A 23,721-nucleotide genomic window follows, 5' to 3' on the forward strand; every position below is an offset into this window, starting at 1 on the left:
CCAACAACTATGACATCTTTGAACATTTGTTTAAACTATGATGAGCATGAGACATGGAATGGTATAGCATGAGCATAAAGAAACCTAGCGATATAAGCTCCAACCTTATCTTGTGCTTGTATGTTAAACAAATCAGCAACATTAGTTTCTCTCTTAGTCTTCTTTGTCTTTCCTCTAGTAGAAGTAGCACCCTCTCCCCCATGAAAAGCATCATCCATTGACACACAAGGCTGCAAATTCTCCATTGAAGTCCCTTTACTTAATGCTCCCCCCTCCATATGCAATCTATGCCTTATTTTTCTTAGCTTGAGTTATTTTTTTGCAACCTTTCACCCCTTGACCACTTATCCACAAAAGATGGCAATAGATTCTAGTATAGGAGCCGCTATGTTGTTTGTGGCACAAATGGCAATCCCATACTCTACTACCCCCTGAATTTTTTTCCTTATCTTTGTCAACTTTGGTAGCAAATTGTAATATCCCCTACTCTAATTGCCTCAAATTAAACCCTACGAATGCAAATCCAGGAGTTTAGGGTTAAGCGAATTACTTGTAATAATTATCTTTCCAACAACTTCTTGACTTTTAAGCCCTGCAATCATCACATAAAACACAAGTGCATATATATACACAAATTAAGTTGTTAAGGTTGTCAACTAGAACATGTATAATCATACTAAACCTATTCTAGGTTTGGGATAGTGTTGATTTTATTGTAGCTGAGGTCGGAATCCACAGGCCTACATAAATAACACGAGCTTGTGATTTTATTGATAATATAATTATTATATTATTAGTTGTGAGATAATATAATTATATTATGTTATAATATAATTATATTATAATTATTATATTATTAATTGTGATAATATAATTATATAATTATTAATAATATAATAATATATTCATTAATATTTAATTAATTAATATTATAATAAAGTATGGTGTCCCTTGGTGAAAGGGCACCTCTTGCATATATATTATGAGATGTGTGATCTCATTGAAGTGAGGAGAAAATAATAATAATAAAAAAAAAGGGCAGGCAATACCTGGGACTTTAACATGGTATCAGAGCCAAGTCAAGGCTAGGAGCCCCAAGCACATGAGAGGTGTGGCTTAAGGGGGGTGTTGGTGTTGGAAATAAGCCACACCCAGACCGACGATGGACTAGTCCAAGAGGGGCCAGTAGCTCAGTGGTAGCACTCCAACAGCGTATAGAAGGTCCTAGGTTCGAGTCCTAGCTGGTCCATGTCTCAACATGGTATCAGAGCGGTTCTCTACTAGGCCTGTGAGGTTTTAGATATATTTCATGGCTGCTAGAAAGGGATGGAAATTGGCTTGGAGTCGATTCAACATGAAATATGGAATTCGAAGCCTTAATTGCAAAGATATTTTCCATACTCGGGATTCTGACATTCGTACAGAGCTATCTTGCCCCACAAGTACGCCAAATCGTAAGACAATGGGTGATGCACATTTTTGACTGCGTAAATCTGTGTTGTTGCGTGAGCCTAACAGAATTCAAAGAAAAGCACAAATGGAACAAGAACGATCTGTACATGGACGCGGAAGAGTATGTGAAAACTCTGGAAAGCGTGTCGAAAGGTCAAAATCTAATGGCGTATCGAGGCGTGAATAATGCGAGTGAGTTGGGCATCTCTCCCGACACAAACCAACTCATCCACGACTCATTCCGCAAAGTGAGAATGTGCTGGACCCAACACACCACACACAATATGATGGGCAAAGAAACCATTGAAAGACACTCCTATACCCTAAAAATGAACAAACTAGACCAGGGCCTCCTCAAAGCCTATTTGAACCACGTATCCAAAAAGGCGTCGAAGCATAAACTGGGAAAAAGGCATCTCAAATTATGTACCAACAGTGGAATCTGCGCCTTGAACGGACAAGGATGGAATAGCATGCCTTTCAAGCACCCCTCCACTTTCGACACTCGATCCATCCATAAAGCAAACCAATAACAAGAAGCCTCCTGTAGATTAATATGGAAACACACTATATGAAGAATTATTTGAGGAAGTCGATAAAATCACATTATAATAATGGCATTGGGATTGGAGATTATCATTAATTTTAATATTTTCTAGATTGTGAACATTGATATGTGTCGCCTTATATATTTTGAATAACAAGCTTCCGTGTGAAATTTATATATATATTTGACGTGAGCTTTGGCAATCATATTGGCTCAATCCGTTGCAACCTTTGTTGGAATTTATATTGATGCTAGTGATTGTTGGAATTGCCGTGAAAGACTAAGAATTGGAAGTCGCATGAATTGCATAAACTGCATTTGGGGACTTGTGGCCATTGATATTTGAATGTGGGTTGTGTTGTGAGAGTCTAAGATGGATTTGGGAATACCAGTGCCATCTAGGCGGAGCAAAGACAAGGCTGGAAGTTTGTGTGCAATGGGATGGTTATCTGCTGCTTATCGAGTCACTGAACTGGTCGGTGTTTCACTACATGAACCAAATATTAAAGTTAAATTTCCAGCCGCTGCCCAAGAAGGTGCTCGTCTTTCATTCATTACAAACCTGAGATTCACGGTGACTGTTTGGGAGAAGAGACTTTAAGACTGGTGAAGCTAGATGTGGAAATTGTTGCTGCTGCTATTTGGCTACACACAAAGATTTTAGTAAAATTTTGTCATCTACTCATATTTCTGAGCAAAGAGAGTTCTGGCAGCGGCCTTCATGGTGATATGGTTGTGCAGCAGCAAGCTCCGTAAGATCAAAACATTTATACCTAAGTAGAGCAGGAAGAACACGATGAGCAAGAGTTCAAAACAAAAATGATCATGATTGGTACATGTCATCATAAAAATCTGGTTCAATTGTACGATTTCTGCAAGGAGGGATCCCATCGGCTTTTGGTGTTCGAGTACATGAGCAATGGATCTTTGGACACAACTCTCTTCGTGGATAGTTACTTTCTGGATTAGAACGTACGTGTTCAGATTGCAATGGGGATAGCAAGAGGCATTCGGTATTTGCATGAAGAGTGCAGAACTCAGTTCGTGCATTGCAACATAAAAACTCATAACATTCTGCTGGATCAAGAAAATAATCCATTTTAGGTATGCAGTAGTGACATGAGGATCACTGACATTGCTATGACAGATGGAGTCTGACAAACCAATAGAGGCAACCTTGGACGAGGAGGTCAGAAGGTTGATGCAAGTACTTGGAGATTCAGAGGGAGTCTGACAATCCATTAGAGGCAACCTTAGACGAAGAGGTCAGAAGGTTGATGTTAGAGTTTGAGCTTCAGAGGGAGTAGCTAGAGGATCTGCTTTATTTGATTTCCAAGGATCTTGATCATATTGATTTAGAGGGAGTAGACCATGTCGAGATGGTTTCTCTAGTGATCAGGAAATTGTAGTAGTTAGAGGAATCTATGATTCATGAGATAGAGTTCTGTGTGATATCCCTGGATGGATGGATACTTGGTGGGCTTGGGATTCACCAAGGGTGTGCAAACCTTCGAGACAAGCTTGGAGATAAGGAAAAATGAAGCTCTAATTGAGAGGGAGGCTCAACATTAGTGATCTTCTATGATTTGATAATACATTTCTCTTTGAGAGAGACTTAAGGTGAAAGTCCTTATCTCCACCCTCTGATATGGTTCATGGTGGATGTCATGTGTGTGACTCCATGACTTCATTGGTCCAGTGCTTGTTGAGCCCCTATGAACATTATTGAGAGGTGACGATCTCACAATGATGAACACTAGTACTTTTCATCATTATTGTAAGGTGACGATCTTGCAATATTGATTGACCATACCATCATGATGGATATCATGAGACGTGATATTTGTGGATAAGCCATGATGGTTGATATTACATAAAGAGATATTCATGGTGGATATTATGTGACATAATATTCGTGGACATGCCATGAAGTAATATCCTTAAATGCCATAATGGTGGATATCATGAGACGTGATATCTGTGGACAAGCCATAATGGTGGATATTACATTATGTGGTGTTGTCCTCATTTTTGTTTTCAAAAATGAAGGACCATTACATAAAAAAATTGTCAAAAAAATGAAAAATTTACTCTACGGCACGCTTCCCGAGGCGAAATTTTGCTTCGCGTCCTTAGTCCATCCTCGAACCACGTTTCAATTTACATCGCATTCTGGGTTTGTTTGCTTTGTCTTTTCTTCAATTTCGGGTTTTTCTTCTTGACTGCAGGTGGAAAATTTTCCTTAAATTGCAAGTTTTAATGTTTTCCTTTGCTTTAGTCTTTGTAGGGAAATTTTTAGCTAGTTACATGTGCACTTTTTGAAAAAAGAACTTGTAACTTACTTTTTATTTCCCCCTTGATGCTTTTTGGCTTTTTAAGTCATAATAGGGAATTTTTTGGATAAGTTACAAGTTAATTTTAAATTACATATTTAAAGGTCACTTGTAATTCTTTTGTAAAATCCCTATTTTAGTGTTTTTTGCTTGTAATGGGGATTTTATTCCCCTATTGCATTTGTTGAGTTATTAAAACTTGTTGTAGGGATTTTATTTCCCCTTTACAAGTTATTATAACTTGTATTTCTTTCTCAAAAACCTGATTTTGCTTAAATGGAATAAAGTGAAATTTTAAATGTGTCTAAAAAACCCAATTTGCTCCATAAAGTGAAAATGGAGGCATTTTAAACTTGCAATTGGATTTATAAAACCCGATTTTGCCTTGTTGAAAGAAAAGTGAAATTTTAAACTTGTAATATGAGAATAAAAACCCGATTTTCTCTATTGCATGTAAAATGAAACTTGTCATTCTTTCCCAAGAACCCGATTTTCCTCTCCTAAAACAATTTTGCCACAAATTCTTCCTGATTTTTGTGGAGAGATTCATGGAGCAAGGAGGCAATATTATTGCAAGGCGATTTTTGTGAGTTTAAGAATACGTTGCATTTGATTTGGTAAACGGTTTAACCCTAATTTTTTGCAAAAACCGTTTTCCACGTGATTCTTCCAAGCTGCATTTTGGGGGGTTTTGGTGCCACGTTTTCATTTCTCCCTTAGGCAATTGGCTTTGGGAGTCTTAGGCATGGTTCCTCCTTAGCAATTTGGCTCTATAAACTTGCATCTTGTGCCACGTTTTGCTGCCTATGGCGTTTTGGCAAAAACGTGGTTAGGGTTTTGGACTGCAGTTTTTTCTCTATTTAAGAGTTTTCCTCTCTTCTTTCAAAGATCGATCATCTTTTGAAGAGGTATTTCGGATTAAAGCAAGGCATGATTTCTTTTCTTCTTCTTGTTTCTTTTTTCTTGTTTTCTTGTCTTCTTGTTCTAGTTGTAAATTTGTGTATATGTTGGTTTTGCCCCAAAACTCGGTTTTGTGAGAGAGATTTTCCCCTTTGCAAAGCAATTTGTGAATTGCATTGTTCTTCCCCATTTTCCCTCTTTACTTGCATTCGGGATTTTAAATCCCGATTACAAGTTGGATGAAAATAATTGATCTCCCCTTACGGTTATAAGAATTTAACCATCTTTTAGTAAAATTCCAAGTTGCAAAGATGAAAAATACCCATCCTTCAGAAATCGGGTTTTTAGAACCGGATTGCATGTCCAAAGTTCTTCCCATTTTCTTGAAAATGACATTCCCAAAACCTTCCCATTTTTATCCATCCATATTGCTTATATCTGTACTTTCCGTTCACGTCATTTCCCAAAAGTCTAAATCTCATTTTTCACTCATTTCTCGATTTTCTGTTTTACAAGTATACTTGCATTCGGGTTTTAAAAATCCGATTGCATGTTCATTCTTCCCAACTTGTATACTTGTAAAGCTCTCCACAACATCCGAAATTGGTCAAAGTCAAATTTCCACCATTCCCATTTATTTCCCATTTTTCTCTCACAAATTCGTGAAGTGCAAGGGTTGCTTCCCATTTGAAGAAGGAAAAATGTTAGTTGCAGCTGATTATGATGTTGCCTTAACACTTTTAAGTCTTCATCGCAGTATACCAAGTTATCCTTCAATGTTAGATTTACCATCCTCTCCTATTCCGAAGAAGATAAAGTATAAATATGACAAGTACTAGAATGAAGTTTCACCTTTGCAAGTTTCCTCTCCTTTGGATCACATAAAAGACATGGAGATAGGGCATGTGGACATGTCAGAATTCGTGAAGAGAGTGGAGGATCCGCAGGATAGTAATATGCAGCAGCTGTTGGACAGTCATATCCATCACGCATCCTCTTTTCGAGTGCCTGCCCTAGTACCTGAATTTGTTCTCGCGTGCGCCCATCGCTTTGACAAGGAGACAAGAACCATTAAAAATGATGATAGTGAGGCAATAATCCGCCTTGATGCAGATACAATTGAGAAAGTCTTCAGAATACCACCAGCACCTGTTTATATGGAAATTTCAAAGGATAGTGCAGCCGAGTACTATGTCAAGAGGGAAAAGGACTGCAAACGTCATATTAATAGGTGGATTCATGAGCCACGAGCCACCTTCTCAAGGTGGGCTAAGTTGTACCGTTGTGACTTTAAGTGGAAAATTGGAGATATCATAACTCTCCTCAGCAAGATGATGGCTCTTGAGCACTAATGTTTTTGAACCCTGGATGTATCAGTTTACCAGGTTCATAAGGCAATCCCATCATATATCATGGGGAGAGATTATTAGTGATGCTTTGTGCGAGCAACTTGCAGTAGTCCCTACCACCATGACTTTCTACATGAATTCATACTTAGTGTATTTGGCAGCGTCACTCAGACATTTCCCTGGTCTTTCTACCAAGGGTGACTGCTCACTTATACCTGTGTGGGAATATTATGATCAGCTGCCTTTGAGACCCAGCAAATTACATTTCAGAAGATTTCAAGATGCATTCTTTGGTTACTTCATGTGCCAGTTTGACAAGACTCTAAAGAACAGAAGGGTGTCAGATGAAGCATGGCAAAGAGTCAATGAGTATGGGTGCTTGTTTCTTCAATTCCCAACTTTCACTTATGTGAGCGTTGGATGCTACAGTGGGCAACCATATATGCTCCCTAGATACCCGACTGATAAGATCATCCTTATGGAGTTGGGAAGATAGATCATGGCTATGCACGTTCAGCAATCTGTCAGACATAAGGTCAGAATGGGGATCTCTACAACAAACCCATTGAAAATTGGCCGGTATTCTCTTGTCACATCCGTCAAAGCCAAAGCTATGGAGATTGAGATGCAAGAGATTAAACTCAAAAGTTTTAAGTCTAGGGCAGATTTTGATTACCGGGGTATGAAGGAAAAGATCAAAAAGTCCTTCGTGCACATGCATCGTATTGAGGATATCTGGGTAGATCTCCGTACAGAAATGGAGGTTCTCAAGATGAACTACTACAGGCTTACTGTTGAGCAGGTTATTGATCTAAACCTAGTGGACATTCCGCAAGGAATGATCGATGATGGTCATGTGCTCGATCCAAAGTACGTCTCACGAAGGGTTGAGGAAGCCCCACTTCCTTTAATCCAATGGTCGCATAAAGAATGCACATCCATTCTTGAAAGACTTCAGCCTATCTTGGCTAACACCAACACTTGGCTCAGAGGTAATGGTGTTAGACTCATCAAGATCAAGGTTGGGAAAGAAGATGACTCCACGGGACCTCTTGGACGTAAGTCTAAGATTCAGATTGACAACAAGGAAGGTACATCATCTTCAGGCACCAAGATCAAATTGTAGGTTAGTCGGGCAATAGAGCTTCCTCCTAAGGAGGTGACAGTTCGTGGAAAGGAAAAGTCTCGGTTTCATATTCATGTGATCGATCCTAATAATCCAAAAGGACAGCAATCAGATGATGCTCCTAAGTCTCTAGCTTCGGACTCACCTCATGAGATTCCTTCCTCAATTTCCATTGAGATGCCTCTTTCTCCTCCTAACATAATAGTGGAAGAGTCTCCTCAGAATGTCGTTCCTATTTCAACAGTTGAGCCGCCTCCTGATCATCTACAAGAGAGTTCGCTGGAAATTCCTGAGGATACTCCTTCATGTATCCATTTGTTAGAGATTGATACCTCTACTTCTGGCTTTGAAGCATTTATGAGGCAATCTTCATGCCCATTGGTTATTGAGCAAACCATGGTCGCCATCCAAATAGATACTCTTCCCAGGGTGACCACGGCTGTTCAACAGAAACTGCTTCTCCTTCGCCTTCAGCAGCTACTAGAGGAGAACTAGTTGTTTTACCTCCATGGCTTAGTTCTTTTACCCCAAAGAGGAAGAGGCAGGAAATCTCTCCTGATGTCTTTGACTATCAGTAACTCAAACAATCTAGGCCCAAGGTTGCTAAAAAGGCCAAGACAATCTCAAGAGTAACTGTTGATAGCAAAAAGATGAAAGTGGTAGAAATTGTTGAGCCCCTTGCGGATAAGCCACGTGAGGAAATGCAAGCTGCTGATTACAGGGTTACAAGGATAGAATTGGGCAAACAAACACATGAAGTGGTCAAACATGATGCCCAGCAATCTGTAGCCTCACTAGTGCAGTGGTATGATGAACTTCTAGCAAAGAAAGACAAGCTAGAAGAGGAGAACCGACAACTTGTTGCAGCTGTTCATAAAATTACAAAACCTGTTGGTGAAGGGAGTATTCCTACAAGTTCTTCTGGTTCCCAAGAATCAATTCGAGGAGTTGAAAGAGTTGCTCAGAAAGTACAAGCGTTGGATTCTTGGGTGGATCAACTTCATGATCTATGTGCACAAGTGCTGAAAGACATTTTCCAAATAATGTCTAAGTTGGAGACCATTGAAGAAAAATTGAATCATACCTCTGACACTTTCAAACAAAATTTGGAAAGGGTTGAAGGTAGTTTGACAATTTGACGCACCATGCCCCAACAACAGTTGAGTGTTCTTCAAGAGCATGCCATTATTCCTTCCAGGTTCATGTACTTGGAATTTGAAGAGCTTCTAGAGAATAAAGCCCTTGTTCTCAAATCCCTCATTGAGGAGATTGATGATGCAATGAGATTGCAGGGTGAAGTATTCCAAGGTATTGTTTCCCACTGTGAGAAGGCCTCTTGCAACATAATGAGTCAGAATGGAGAGCTGATACCAGAAGAAGAAGTGCTCGCAGATATACAGATGACAATTCATAATGAATGGAGGAGCGAACAATTCTCAGCTGCTTCAATTCAGGTTTTGATGAAACATCAAATCTTTTTACACAAAATCCAGTCCATCTTGGAGAAGAACAACTCTATGCTTCTTCGATGCCATGATACCATTGTAAAGACCATGGTTGTTGCCAAGAACACCCACGAACCGAATCCTGCTGAGCTACGAATGATCATCCAGAAGTTCGAAGGATTCATGTCTTCACATGCTGCAGCTTAAGTGTTTTTCAACACTTCGTTGTATTTTTCCAGATTTGTAATCTCTTAGTTGTAGTTTTTCTTTTGACAAGTTGCATGTAAAAGTCTTTTGTAAATTGCAAGTTAAGTCTTTACTTGCACTTTTGTAATTGCATGTAAGGCAACTACAAGTTGTGTTCAGTTAGGACTGTAGTTGGAATAAGTCATAGTTAGTTATTGAATAAGTCTTGGTCGTTGAGGGAATCTCTCAAGTTAGTTAGGATCCTCCCACCTTTTTCTCAAGACTCCTCTTCTATAAATACTTCAGGGGTCTATTGTAATCTTTATCTTTTGGAAAGTAAGCAAAAACTCTACCAAATTTACAGCAAAGAAGTCTTTGAGCTTTCATGTGTGAATTCAAGAATTGAAAGAAATAGAAGGAAATTGCTCAAGCTTTGACTCTTTGTGCTACATTCTTGAGTTTGTGTTCTATATTATCTTTCTTGCAAGTGTTTCTTCAGAGAACTTAATCAAATTTGTTTTGCAGTCTTTGTGCTGCAAGTATTTGAGGTTAATATAAATTAGAATAAATATTCTTTTGAGAGGAGCTGTAAGTCTTTGTGCTTGCACTTATTCTTAAGAGAGTTTAGAAGCAGTTTTTGTGAGAAATAGATGTGAGACTTTGAGCTTATACTACTTCCCATTGTTTTATGTAGAAAAAAATAAGATATTTCAGTCTTTGAGCTGTTATAATTTGTTCTTGATAGCGTTAGTATAAAAAAGGGTAGATAGGACTTCATATAATCAAGACTTCGAGCTTGATATTGTTGTCCCGTCCTGAAGGAAGTGATGGAAGTCTTTGAGCTTTCAGAAAACTTCATTTCCTTTCTCTCGTTTCATTTCAAAAGTTGTTACTGTTGTTTTATGTTAAATTGCTATCACTTTTCTGTGAAAAGAAAAGGATATTGGCTTTCTTGAAAGAAGAATAAAGACTATTGTCCCATCCCATTTTATTTTTAAAGTTGTAGTTAGATAAGGGGAGTCTTCCCTTAATTAGGAGAGTTTTACTCACACACTGTGGTTGAAACCACAATTTTGTATATTTCCCCAAGTGTACAAAATTTTCAACCAACATGTGGTTATGGTGGATATCATGTGACATGATATCCGTGGATATGACATAACCTCTAATATCACGGTGAGGTGATATCTTTCTCTAACACAATAAATGGAGCTATTGTATTTACTATAAGGTGTTATTACTTATTAGAGGATAGAAGGATTTCCTCCCTAGCTAAGAGGGAGTGTTGAAGATAGCGTCGGGAGGACGAACCAGAAGATGTCAAGTAGGATTCCTCCCTAGCTAAGAGGGAGTGTTGATTTTATTGTAGCTGAGGTCGGAATCCACAGGCCTACATAAATAACACAAGCTTGTGATTATATTGATAATATAATTATTATATTATTAGTTGAGATAATATAGATATATTATTAATTGTGATAATATAATTATAGTTATAATTATTAATAATTTAATATATTAATATAATTATAGTTATAATCATTAATAATATAATAATATATTAATATTATATTAATATATAATCATTAATATTTAATTAATTAATATTATAATAAAGTATGGTGTCCCTTGGTGAAAGGGCACCTCTTGCATATATATTATGAGATGTGTGATCTCATTGAAGTGAGGAGAAAATAATAATAATAATAAAAAAAAGGACAGGCAATACTTCCTGCCTTCCAACTCTTGGACATCCACATCTGTCTCAATCTCTATCCTTCTGTCAAGGATTGTACACAATACATCATACACCTTGTCTTGAATAGGGTGGATGGTGTCTTCGACTCGGCTGCATCTGGTATTGATATCTTCGAAAAGAACTTCCTTCATCTGGAGCAAAGTTGACCACTATAGAAGGCTATGGGCTTCTCCATCCATTATCTTCTCTTGTGCTAGAATCTGTCTCGGTGTCCTTATCACTTGCAAGACCGGGAGGATAACGTCTCTAGTGTGAGTGAATGCATCCACAATTATCATTAGATTATGGATGATCTCAAGGACCTGGATAGCCCGATAGACTGTCTTCATCATTCTTGTTGCAAATTCAATGGCTACCTTGTAAGATTCATCAATCCAAGAACTCATGAGTTGGACCAAGCTCTTTACCCTTTCTGCCTCATTTATTAATTCAAGAGGAAGTAAATGCAAAGGAGATATTGCTGGATCCTGTCATCTCAAAGGTTGATTAAGATGGCTAAAATAATTCCTCCAAGCATTGACCTCTCTTTCTAGCTTCTTATTCTTTGCCATTTCTTCTTTGAGTTTGTCATTAAGTGCTCTCACTGAATCAGTTGCTTCTTCCATAGCCTGCTCGGAGGTAAGTGGACCAAGATCAACTGTCTCTAGATCATATTCTTCTGCTAGAATCTCATCCTCATACTTGTCTACCACTGGTGTAGCTATCTGTACCTTTTTGGATCCTGCTTCATCTCTAATTACTTTTGACATCTTTGTGGCCTTCCTCTTTTCGATCTCTTCATGAGAATTTCCTATGAGACTTTCCAAGTCGAATACTTGTTCTTCCTCTTCAACCACAACTACCCTTGTCAGCCTTTCTTTTAGCCAATCTGGAATGGAAGACTTCCTTTCCCTCACTTGTATTTCTTTAGGCAGAGGTCTATCTTCCCTGAAAGGAGATGTTGCTTCATCATCATTCTTTTCTTCTTGTTGTTCATTAGCACCAACCTAGAGAGATTGACTTGATGAATGCTGAGGTGTTTGTCCTTTACCTTGTTTATCATTTTGCACCATGGATTCCATAGACTCATCAATTTCATACACTATCTGCCTTTGATCTTCTCCTCGACTTGCTTCCTTCTCATGCCTAGAAGATGTACTCGATGGACGGTCAGGATTCACTTTTTGCTTCTTCTTGGAAGGTTCTCTTCTCAGGTCCTTCCTTTCCCTTCGATCCATTGGAATGAGAAGCACTCTCACTCACACTTGCTTCTCCTTCCTTTGTTCTTGTTTCCAGGGTGAATGTCATAGATACATTCTGCTCTTTCAACTTTTGATGTTGTATGTCCACCCATCTGCGAGTGCAAGTTAAAACGAGATCCATCAATGCTCTTAAGCCTACAACTTCGGGCTCATTCCAATCCACCTTCAGTTCTTTATCTTCCTTCTCATAGGAAGATTGGAGATATCTACCACTATCCTGGGCTTGATCGGCTACTCTGTAAATCTTACATTTCCTAATGAGATCCAAGGGTAATCTGGAATGCATCTTTCTTTTGACCTCTACATCATCCTGGACATTCATCCAGAAGTCCTCTACTTGAAACTCATGCTTGTACTTCTTCCCAACTGTCTCTTCCATGTGACCATGAGGGTCAAAATTCTCCCTTGAGGCAAAGGATGTGAACGAATATAGAGATAACTCCTTCTCTGATTCCTCCGCAGCTTGAGAATTAGGACATACTTCAATTGAATTCCCTAGTAGAATGGGTACAAGGATTCCATTTCCATGCTTATGTCTTGATGCTCTAGCATAGGCTGCCAACTGTCTAGTCACCTCAAGTAATATTATCCTATTTGTAGGATACCTTGGCAACATATAGGGAGGTGAAGGGCATCCATGGACCCTAATATAGGTGAATTTTGGAAACTGAATGAACCATGCACCATGCTTCTTCACGAGTTCTTGTGCCTCTGCGGACAGTCCGTGATGAATCCCTCCTTGCAATGTCCTGGTGATATACATCGTGAAGGTGTCATTGATTAGCTTGTAGTCATTCCTTGGCGGATGATGTAGTTGAACATAAGAATCACAAACTCTTATCTCTCCAGGTCCTCTCCTGACAACTCCTCTGTGTGGTAGCCCTGCGTACTCAAAACTTCAGACTAAGGAATATATGACATACGAACTCATGTGAAACGACTTGGTAGGGGCTAGCCTCCTCAACTGCACGTCCAGTTATTACTAATGATTCTAGCCCAATTGAGCTTTCTTTTTCCTTGCATAATCACTTGTATGAAGAAGAACATCCATTTGTCGAAGAAGAAGGCTTGAGAGGCACCAGTAACCCGATTGAGCATGGTTATCAAGTCCTTGAATTCTTCTTGGAAATCAATTATGTGCGGCGTATTGGGAATCTTGTTCAAGCGAGGTCTGCTTTTGAGCAACCAATTCTTGTTGATGAAGTTCAGACAGGAATCAGGATCGTCCTCATAGATAGACCTAGCTCCTTCCAAACTTTTGTAGATCATGTCTCTATGCTCCGGGAGATGAAAAGCTTCACTTATAGCTTCCTCTGAAAGGTAGGCTAAGACAGTTCCATCCTCATCTATGATCGTCCCCGAATGTGAATCATAGTGCCGGGCACATTCGATCATCAACTTGTGAAACTTGACTGCAGGAGGAAAACCTGCGGCCTTGATGATGCCACTCTCAATTATCCTCTTCACGACAGGTGAAGGCTTGCCGATGTAGGGCGCCTCGCGAAACTTCTTCACACTGAAGTTTCCTAGATTAGTGTCTCCGATATTGCTCCACTTGGACACGATCCTGGTCTCCAATTCATCGTTCTTCTGATCCTCCTTGATGAGAGCCTATCGGGTAGTGGATCCACTGGCCTTGGGGGTTGTCATTTGATACCTACAAGAAATGCTTAAGTTAGGTTTGAGTATGATATCTCAAGATAGGAGATTTGAGACCTTTCAAGATTATAATTTGAAAATAATGGGATAAATCCTTAGAATTATGAATTTTCAAATTGATGTTATCTATGAACTAAATCAGATTGTAAAAGATTTAACCTTACAAAGGATTGATATAGCAAATTAAATTAAATCTTCAACATGCCTTCAAAATCTGATTGTACATACCTTCCTTTTGATTTTTAGCTATCAACCTTGAAAAATGAATAAAGGAAAAAAGGAGATCTGCTGGACAAAGGTCCTTAATTCGAATTTCAGGTCCTCCCTTTGATGGCTTCAACCTTCAATCAGCCTTCAAGCAAGAAGTTCGCCTTCAACCAGCTTCCAAGTATTCTTCAAAATCTGGAAATTATCCTTCAATCTGCTCAATTTTGCACCTCCAAATCTGTTCCTCAAATTCGCATAAGATAAAATGAATGAATGACAAATGATTTCAAAAACAAACCTTTCCTTTATAGGGCGCTCACCTCATTTCACCTCTAGGCCGACTTGGTCAATATATAAATAAATAAAATAAAAAACCCTTTAAGGCATGGCCGACTTGATAGCAAAGTGAAAATAATGAATTTTGAGCGCCAAAAATGTGAATTTTTTGATTTTTTTAAATTAATTTCAAAGCTAAAGGTTGGTTTTTTTTTTATTTTAAGCCTTAGAAAGAGTTAATTAATCAATTTATCAGTGCCTTAGCTTTTGCGAACTTGTCTTAGCCCCCAAATGAGATTTAATTAGCAAATTAGTGAAAAGGTATAAGTAAGCCTAGTTGATGGTAGAATTTGATTAAGGTTTGATGAAGGCTCACCTTTTCCATAGGCACTAAAATACTTAAGATATGAGGAAGACTTAAATTACTCCAAGGAGGCTTGCTTGAACTCTTAATCTAGGTTTATTCACTCCATTAATCAAAATCCTCACAACCTAGATTTGTCATCACTTCATGTTCTTTGTCTAGCCCAAACAAGGTGAAGAATAGGCTTCCTTAAGGATTTCGCCCTGGACCCTTTGGAAGGGTCAGGAGCGATTTCCTTGATTTTGCCTTAATTGTCTCATTTCTTACTCCAAAATCCTCTTAAAGGTGTGCATATGCTTGTTTTGGCTTAACAAAGCCTAGGAATTCAACCTTTTAGCTTCCACCAAGGGCAAATTAGGTGATAATGAGAATTTCGCTCTGGACCCTCTAGAAGGATCAGGAGCGAAATTCCTTCTCTAGGTCCAAAATCACCTTTGTTTGATTGATAACCTTTTCTAAGGCAATCTCCAAGGTCCATTTACCTTGATCACTGGCTTGGCTCAACGTTATCTTTGAGGAAAACATGACTTTTTATGAATTTCGCTTTGGACCCTTTGGAAGGGTCAGGAGCGAAATTCACCTTTTAGGCTTAATTTTCCATCTCCATTTTCAATTCACCCTACAAGGCAAGAATACCTCACTCCAGTCTCAACCATGCCATAGGTATCAAAGCTTTAGCTTCACTCAAGGGGAAAATGGTTGATTTGGAGAATTTCGCCCTGGACCCTTTGGAAGGATCAAGAGCGAATTTCTCTCTTTGCTTGTTTTCCTTCACCAAGGTCCATCCTTTTCACTTTCTATACTTGGAATTTCATCCTTGGATCCCTCTCCCATGCTTGCAACATTTTGTTTGACCTCAAAATGACTAGAAAAGAGAATTTCGCTAGAAATCATGGCCATGGACAGGACCTATAATGAATTTCGCCCTAGACCCTTTGGAAGGGTTAGTAGCGAATTTCTTCCTCTAGCCCAAAATTTGCACTTTTAATGATCAAAAATCTTTCCAAGGCATTCCAAATGGCTTCTCTCACCCTAGTCTAAGCCTGACTTCACTCAAATCTTGGGGAAAAAGGTCGTTTTGAGGGTTTTCGCTCTAGACCCTTTGGAAGGGTCAGGAGCGAAAATCTTGTTTTGAGCTTATTCCTCCATCATTACAACTTGAATCCACCTCAAAAGGCAAAAAAACACTTCTCCTCACTCATCCAAGCTATAAAAACCCAAGTTTGACTTGATTTAGCAAGGAAAAATAGGTGATTGAAGAATTTTCGCCCTGGACCCTTTGGAAGGGTCAGGAGCGATTTTCATCATTTGGCTCAACTCCTTCAAACTTGATAATCATTGGCAATTTGAAGTCATTCCTAAGGCCTTCTTTGATCTTGATCCACACTAGATTTGGCATAAAATTAAAGGAAAAGATAGGTTTTGTACAATTTCGCCCTAGACCCTTTGGGAGGGTCAGGAGCGAATTTCCCTTTCTAAACTTGATTCTTTATCCTTTCAATCCCAATCTTCATTGCAAGGTAAAATTTCATCTCTTTTCGCCCAAGGAACAAGGTTTTAAGCCCAAGCAAGGTTAAAACAAAGGTTTGTAAGGAATTTCGCTCTGGACCCTTTGGAAGGGTCAGGAACGAAATTCACCTTCTTGGCTAAAATCCTTCACTTTTCAATGCTTTCAAACATTTCCAAAGCCAAAAATATGTCCATCCTTCCTTTCAACATGTCTTTCAAATCAAAATTTGGTCAAACAAGGAAGGGAATGAGGTCTAAGAAGATTTTCGCTTTGGACCCTTTGGAAGGGTCAGGAGTGAAAACCATGATTTGGGCTTGCTTGTTCAATTTTCAGACTTTCAATCTTATTTGGGAGCAAACATTGATCATTCTTCACCTAAGGAGCAAGGTTTCAAGCCAAAACAAGGGAGCAAATGAAGTATATAATGAATTTCACTCTGGACCCTTTGGAAGGGTCAGGAGCGAAATTCACCTTTTGGGCAAAATCCTCATCTTTCAAAATGTCTAACTCCCTCTCAAGGCAAGAGCACACCAATTCATCCTCCTTCATGCCAACGCCTAGCCAAGACAGGGAAGAAGATAAGAGCTACAAGGATTTTCGCTCTGGACCCTTTGGAGGGTCAAGAGCGAAAATCATGTTTTGAGCTTGATTCTTGACTTTCCCAACTCCAATCCTCTTTGGGAGGCAAACATAGATCCTTCCTCTTGCATCTCCACCAAGATCTTGACTTTGGCCAAGGGAGAAATGAGTGTATTCAAGAATTTCGTTCTGGACCCTTTAGAAGGGTCAGGAGCGAAATTCATCTTCTTTGCTAAAATCCTTCATCTCCTCCACCTCAAGTCGCTCCCTAAGGCTAGAACAAGTCAAACACTTCCATACATGCCTTAGAAGCTATGAACCTGGCCTTGACAAGTGAGAAATTGAGGTTTAAGGGGATTTTTGCTCTGGACCCTTTGGAAGGGTCAGGAGCGAAATCCCTATTCTTGGCTAGTTTCTCACCTAGGTTCATCTCATTTTCACTCAAACTTGATCAATTCAACTTCCTTCCATCGCAATCAACACAATCCCTCATCCGACTGGGTCTAGGCAAGGTCAAACTAGGTTTTTAAGGCCAAGAGAAGGCTAAATGGAGGATTTTGCTCTGGACCCTTTGGAAGGGTCAGGAGCAAAATTCTCTTCCCAAGCTGGCTTTCATCATCTCAAAGTCTAACAACTCTTCTCCAAGGCAAACATGTATCAACTTTCTCAATTACGCCTCAAAAGTCAACAACCTTGGTCATATCTTGGAGAAAAGTGGAGAAAATTTGGATTTCGCTCTGGACCCTTTGGAAGGGTCAAGAGCGAAATCCCTATTTTAGGTTGATTTCACACTCAATTCCACTCCTTCTCAATCCAAACTTGACCAACTTCATCTCTCCATAGTACCATCATGTCTACTTGCCGTCCACTTGACTCAAAAAACTTCATTGTGCATGCCTTAGGCCAAAATTGGGGGTCAGGTGAGGATTTTGCTCTGGACCCTTTAGAAGGGTCAGGAGCTAAAATCCCCTTCCAGGCTAACTTCCATTATTCTGATACTTCAAACCTTGGATATCCTTTCAAAAACTCCTTCAATCATCATTTAGTGCACTTACTCATCCATTTTTGAAATCACCACTTCAATCTCTCCCTGACCACTGACTCCGCTTAATCGACTCAAACCTGGAGGAAAACAAGACTCTGACAAGAAAACCATTCCAGACATACCCTGACCTGAGACCTACCATCTCTTTCACTCAATCTATCCATCTTCATTCCCCTGAAAGGAAAAGCTCCATTAAGGCAAACCGAGGGTTCCAGGTAGACAACTAATGACCTCCCAAAACCAGGCTAGACTCAGCTTGAAAGAAACCCTAAGACGAGTTCTCAGAAGAAATCCTAATCTACCCAGCCCAGGCGAACACTCACTCACTCCAAACCTAGCAAGCAAAGAAAAAACCTAACTAAAGGAAAGCAAAACCTGCAGAAAAAGAGGGGGTCCCCATTCTAATGGGGCGATGTGTGAAATGGTCACAACAGGTAGGAAGCACCTGAATCAACTAGCCAAGCACCATTACTAATAGAGTTAGCTGAAACAAGTAAAGCATCAAAATCACCATCATCTGATGACTTATCCATGGAAGCATCAATGCTCTTCTTTTTATTCCTACACTCCTACATATGTCCTCTTTTACCACAGTTCCAACACTTAACTGTGCTTTTTACAGAGGTCTCAGAACGTCCTTTTGACTTATCCTTCTTTTTATCGCCTTTAGGCCTTCCTCGAACATGCAAGGCATCCTGGGAGAAAACATTCATGGTCTTTCTCCTCATCCCATCTGAAAGAAGTATGGGAATCACACTATCCATTTTATGATCTACACCACCACTTCTGATGGCAACAATTAGATTTTCCCAAGAATCAAGCGAAGAGCAAAGTAGAAGAATACATTTATCTTCATCTTCAATACTAACATTTATTGATGCAAGTTGACTTAAAATCAAATTAAAAGCATTCAAATTTTCAGCAACAAAATCACCATCCCTCATTTTCAAAGAATACAAACGTCTTTTCATATATAGCTTGTTAGGGAAACTCTTAGTTTGATAGTTATCACATATTTTGCTCCATAACTTGTATGCGATGTCTTTTGTAGAGACATTCAACAGAAAAGACTCAATGAGACACAACCGAATGGTTCCTCATGCCTTCTTGTAAAACTTTTTCCACACATCATCTATCAAGGTAGAATCCTCTGGTTTCTTTTCTTTTAAAATTGGCAACCACTAATCTCTCTTCTAGGAGATCTTAAACTTTCAACTTCCACATCTTGTAACTAGTGCCATTGAACTTCTCAGTATCTTAACGAGGCGTGGAGGCCATGGTATACAAACTTTCTCAAATCTGCGAAAAACCCACAAAATAAAAGCTCTCATTGCAGCAAAAACCTTCAACACTTATAGAGAAAGGAAACCCTCCCTCAACAGAACCGTTAGCTTTGATACCAAATGTTGTAAAACAAGGTGAAGAAAGCTTGCAATATGAACTTAGAGTTATTGCAAATGTAACACTAAAGATTAACCATTAACAAAGTGATCATAGAATTAAAACAAGAACAAGAAAACCATTGCACATGAAACACCAAATTTACATGGAGAAACACCAAATTTGGTCTACATACACTCCAACCTTTGTCTATTGTCGCATGAGAAACCTAAATTCAATGAGGGTGTGACAAGGAATTAGGATCTAGCCCTTAAGTGTGCTGATTTAGATCCTACAATTGCACAACTTGCCCAAGTCTCTATACATGAGGCAGCCCTTGCACTTGACATAGATGTAGCTAGTGAGAGTGGCAATCTAATGGATTCTGGTTCAAATGATGTTGAACCAAATGTTGACCTTAAAGTCGATGCTTCTGATAAAGATGAATATGGATATTAAATATGGGCCATGGCTTATAATTTGAATTTTCATTATGTCATGACATTTTGATACTTGAATATTATCATTTTTGCAAATTATAAATGTGATATTATGAGGTATTTCAAAATTTTATTTATTGGAAATAATGGATTTATGAGTATCACTCTTCTTATAGTTTTTGATTAAAGGTAAAATAGGTTTCGATGGGGCCCTAAAACCCATAGCAAAAGACCACAAAGGGTCCAGAACAAAGACGATGGATAGCTGGTAGAAAGATTACAACATGAAAAGACAGCAGCACAAGACAAACAGCTACAACAAAGAGTATAACATGACAAAACACCAGCAAACAAACAACTTACCAAAAGGCAAGCACAACAATGAAGGGCACAACAACCCGCCCCAACAAAATGGCCAATTTACCAACAACTAAAAATACTCAACAAATTGGTGACTGGAAAGATAGGGTTTGAAAGGCTCCTACAACCTTCATACATCACACAATAAGAATCCACCAGCTCAAGAAAACAATAGTCTTGAGCCCTAGAAATAACAAGAAAGACATAAAGAAGAATAAAACTTGTAAAGTCTGATTTCCTTCGATGAATATAAGTGAAGCCATCGCCCATCTCAAGCTCCACCTCAATAGGAGCAACAAAGCCATAACTGAGACCCACTCGGAAAAGCCACCTCAAAGAGATGAGACAAGAAAAATCATAACACAAAGCAGCTCTAGTCCCCTTATAGCACCACCCAACCCCTCTTTCAAAATTTGACTCCACCTCAATAGGAGACCACTCCACCTCTATAGGAAGACCAGAAGAAGAGACAAGCAGGTGTTGAAAGTAAAACCAACCCATCAAAATTCACTCCACCTCAATAGGAGAAACAATGATAGGTCACAAAAGGGGAAGAGAAAGCCCCCTTACAACAGATCCAAATCTTAGAATCAAAGGTAACCATCATCCTAAACACATGGGATGCATAAGATGTCTTGTACAAAGAGCACTCCACCTCAAAAGGAGCAGCTTGGACAAGAACCGTCAGAAAACACCCATGTCCACCTTTAACCAAAAATGAAAAACTAGAATTAGCTCAAAGGAACAAAGGGCAACAATTTCAGCCAAAGGGAGCAACACAAAAAACCCCACCACAACGCAAGGGAGCCCTTCTCCCAAACAACACTAGTAGGAGAAAAAAGAACATAGAGTAGGTATCATGAAAGGAAGGCATGAAACATACATACCCACAACAAAGCTCCCAAAATAAAGAGCACAACCCAAAACCAATTGAGGCAAACCAACAACGAGGCCAAAATCCGCATGAGGACACCCCAACCATCATAGGGGAACACAAAAAAACCATGGCCTGAAGAAAGAACAAATGTCTCCATAGAACCGCCTCAACAAGGAACAAAAATAGTAGCAGAGTAGACAGCTGTCTCAATCTCTCCATCAAGCTTAGTCACTTCGACCTGGGTCAAACCCCAAAAAAGGTAAATACAAAGCATAGTCATGACAACATCCCAAAGAAAAAGGTCACCAACAAATCCCGCAACAACTGAGAAAGAGGAAAAAATTGTGAAGCTCGCACTACCGACACCACTAAACCCAAACCCTTCCCCAACTCTACTCCTATCACAAAAACCGCGCCAAGCAATGAGAAAAGAACTGGAAAAAACCGAGCCACTACAAGGGATAAAGGATCTACTTGCAGCTGTAAATGTTTTTCAAATTCCAATTCAATGATCAAGGTATATATATAATGTTGTTGTATTTCAATGTAAATGTTTATCACAATATAATTGTTCTGGTGATTAATTATATTCTGTGTATTGTAGGTGGAGATAGAGCATTAATAATTTCGATGTCTTCTCCATTTATCATTGATCGGTATATATAAAAAAAATAGGGACGATCAAGTGACACCTTGATCGGACATGTCTATTAGACATGGCCGATCAAGATGCCACTTGATCGTGCCTTTCATTTGCAATTCGTAACCAATCTAATGCCGATATTAATCGGTGTCAATGCGTAACAATTAAGTCCAATAACTAATCGGTGGCATTAACAATGAAGCCCGATAACTAATCGGTGGCATTAACAATGAAGCCCAATAACAATCGAGATATCAAGGTTACTGTTTATTGTTAGATTGCAATGTTTATATATTAACACAGATCGTGAAATACGATCCTAGCATGATCGTAAATTTAACATCAGTTTGTATGATTATAATCGGTAAAACCGATAATGCACCATATATATAAGGAGAGAAATTATAATAGTAATATCAGATGATAGAACAAAGGAATAATAAGTTAAGTCTATTATAGTCTATCGATGAGATAGATGATTGAATGAGAGACTTCATTTATCTCTCATTCAATCATTTATCTTACCGAAGCTATCATGTATCAACAGCAGCATCAACCAAAAGCTAGAAAAAAATGACCAGCCTGACAACCACAACGAACAAAACCAAGGAATCTTCAAAGCCAACAAGGGACACAACAAAAACTCCATCTGGATCAACTACAATTTCAACCAATGCAGCAACAGAAGCACACCCACAAGAAACCCACGCACCCCCAACAAACCAAACTCCGAAACCAACATACGGCAAAGCACAAACAAGTAGATTTGTGCCATGCACCCATCCATCCAGCTCTGCATTGCCTTCATCCACTTCCGCTACTACCTCACAAACACTAGACCCCTCTGCAAGCACTCCACCTCTATGCTCCATATTAATTCTCACTCTTCTTATAGTTATATAATTTATATTTTATAGTTTTGATGTTTGACCATATATATATATAATGTGTGTATATAAATTTGTATGTATGTATGTATATATGTACGGACGTACCCGTACCCAAGGAAAAAAATGTCGTACTTGAATCCGTATCTTGTGCCCAAATTGGCAATGTAGCTTACGACACTTAATTTTGTTATATATTATGGAGTTATGTAATCAATAGTACTAGTATATACTCTGATATATAGCTGTAAATAGTTCGTCCTATTCTATTTTGGTTGATGGTTCAATGATACTTTTGGATTGTAACTCTTTTTTGTAGACGATTTCTAATATAAAAAAATAAATTGAACTGATTTTATTAGAAGTTGGTTTGTATTGGCCAAGCAACCTTTGACTTTTTATTATTAAATAATTAAAGACTACGATGGAGTTGTATCTTCAAATGATTTTAGCATTATACTATTCTTGAAGATAACCTTATGGACATATTAATGAGTAGACATTTCTGTCATTTTGTCATTAGATCTTCATGCAATAATATAGTTGCTAGAAATGTAATATATCTGCTATTGGATTTTGATTACATCCTCTATTATTATTTCATTGCATATATTTGAGAACTATTTTTCAACATAAATATATCAAACAGTACTACTGTCTATAGTACTACCATTTTTTACCTGAATGGATTTGCATTGGTGAAGCTGACTTAACAACTAAGATTGGTTTAAGCCATTTTATGCACTGGAAGGATTTACTCATTCCGATTAAGAAAACACTGATTAGGAAGAGGGATAAAAGAGAAAAATGCATCAAAGCACAGAGAATCATTAGGTGGTTAAGAAAAAAACATCCACAGGACATTGACATTATTCAAATACAAAGCTGCCCATTGTAAGTGAATTGAATCTTTATACAACTAAAGTTATTATAAAAATTTCAATCGTTACTTGTCTATACCAGTAATAGGTAAAGAGGGGTAGAGGGAAATAGTACAGAAAGGTAGGTATCTAAATGACTAAAATATAAAACCTAAACATTCTTTGCTCCCCCACTGTGATTAACAACATTTTCAGACGCAGCATTGGCACTCCTAGTGTGATCAATGGCATTTTTGTTGCCTCCCTCAATGTGTCTTGGTAGACTAACACTTGAG

At 38.6% G+C, this 23,721-nt stretch overlaps 1 protein-coding gene across 4 annotated transcripts in view; it reads right to left on the reverse strand.

Annotated features, from left to right (window-relative positions):
* LOC131066315 (protein high chlorophyll fluorescent 107) overlaps positions 1–23,721 on the reverse strand; it is a 208,689-nt gene that overhangs the window by 93,383 nt on the left and 91,585 nt on the right. The window lies entirely within an intron of this gene.

The sequence above is a fragment of the Cryptomeria japonica genome, chromosome 8, assembly GCF_030272615.1.
Source record: "Cryptomeria japonica chromosome 8, Sugi_1.0, whole genome shotgun sequence".
In the NCBI taxonomy this organism is placed as follows: Eukaryota; Viridiplantae; Streptophyta; class Pinopsida; order Cupressales; family Cupressaceae; genus Cryptomeria; species Cryptomeria japonica.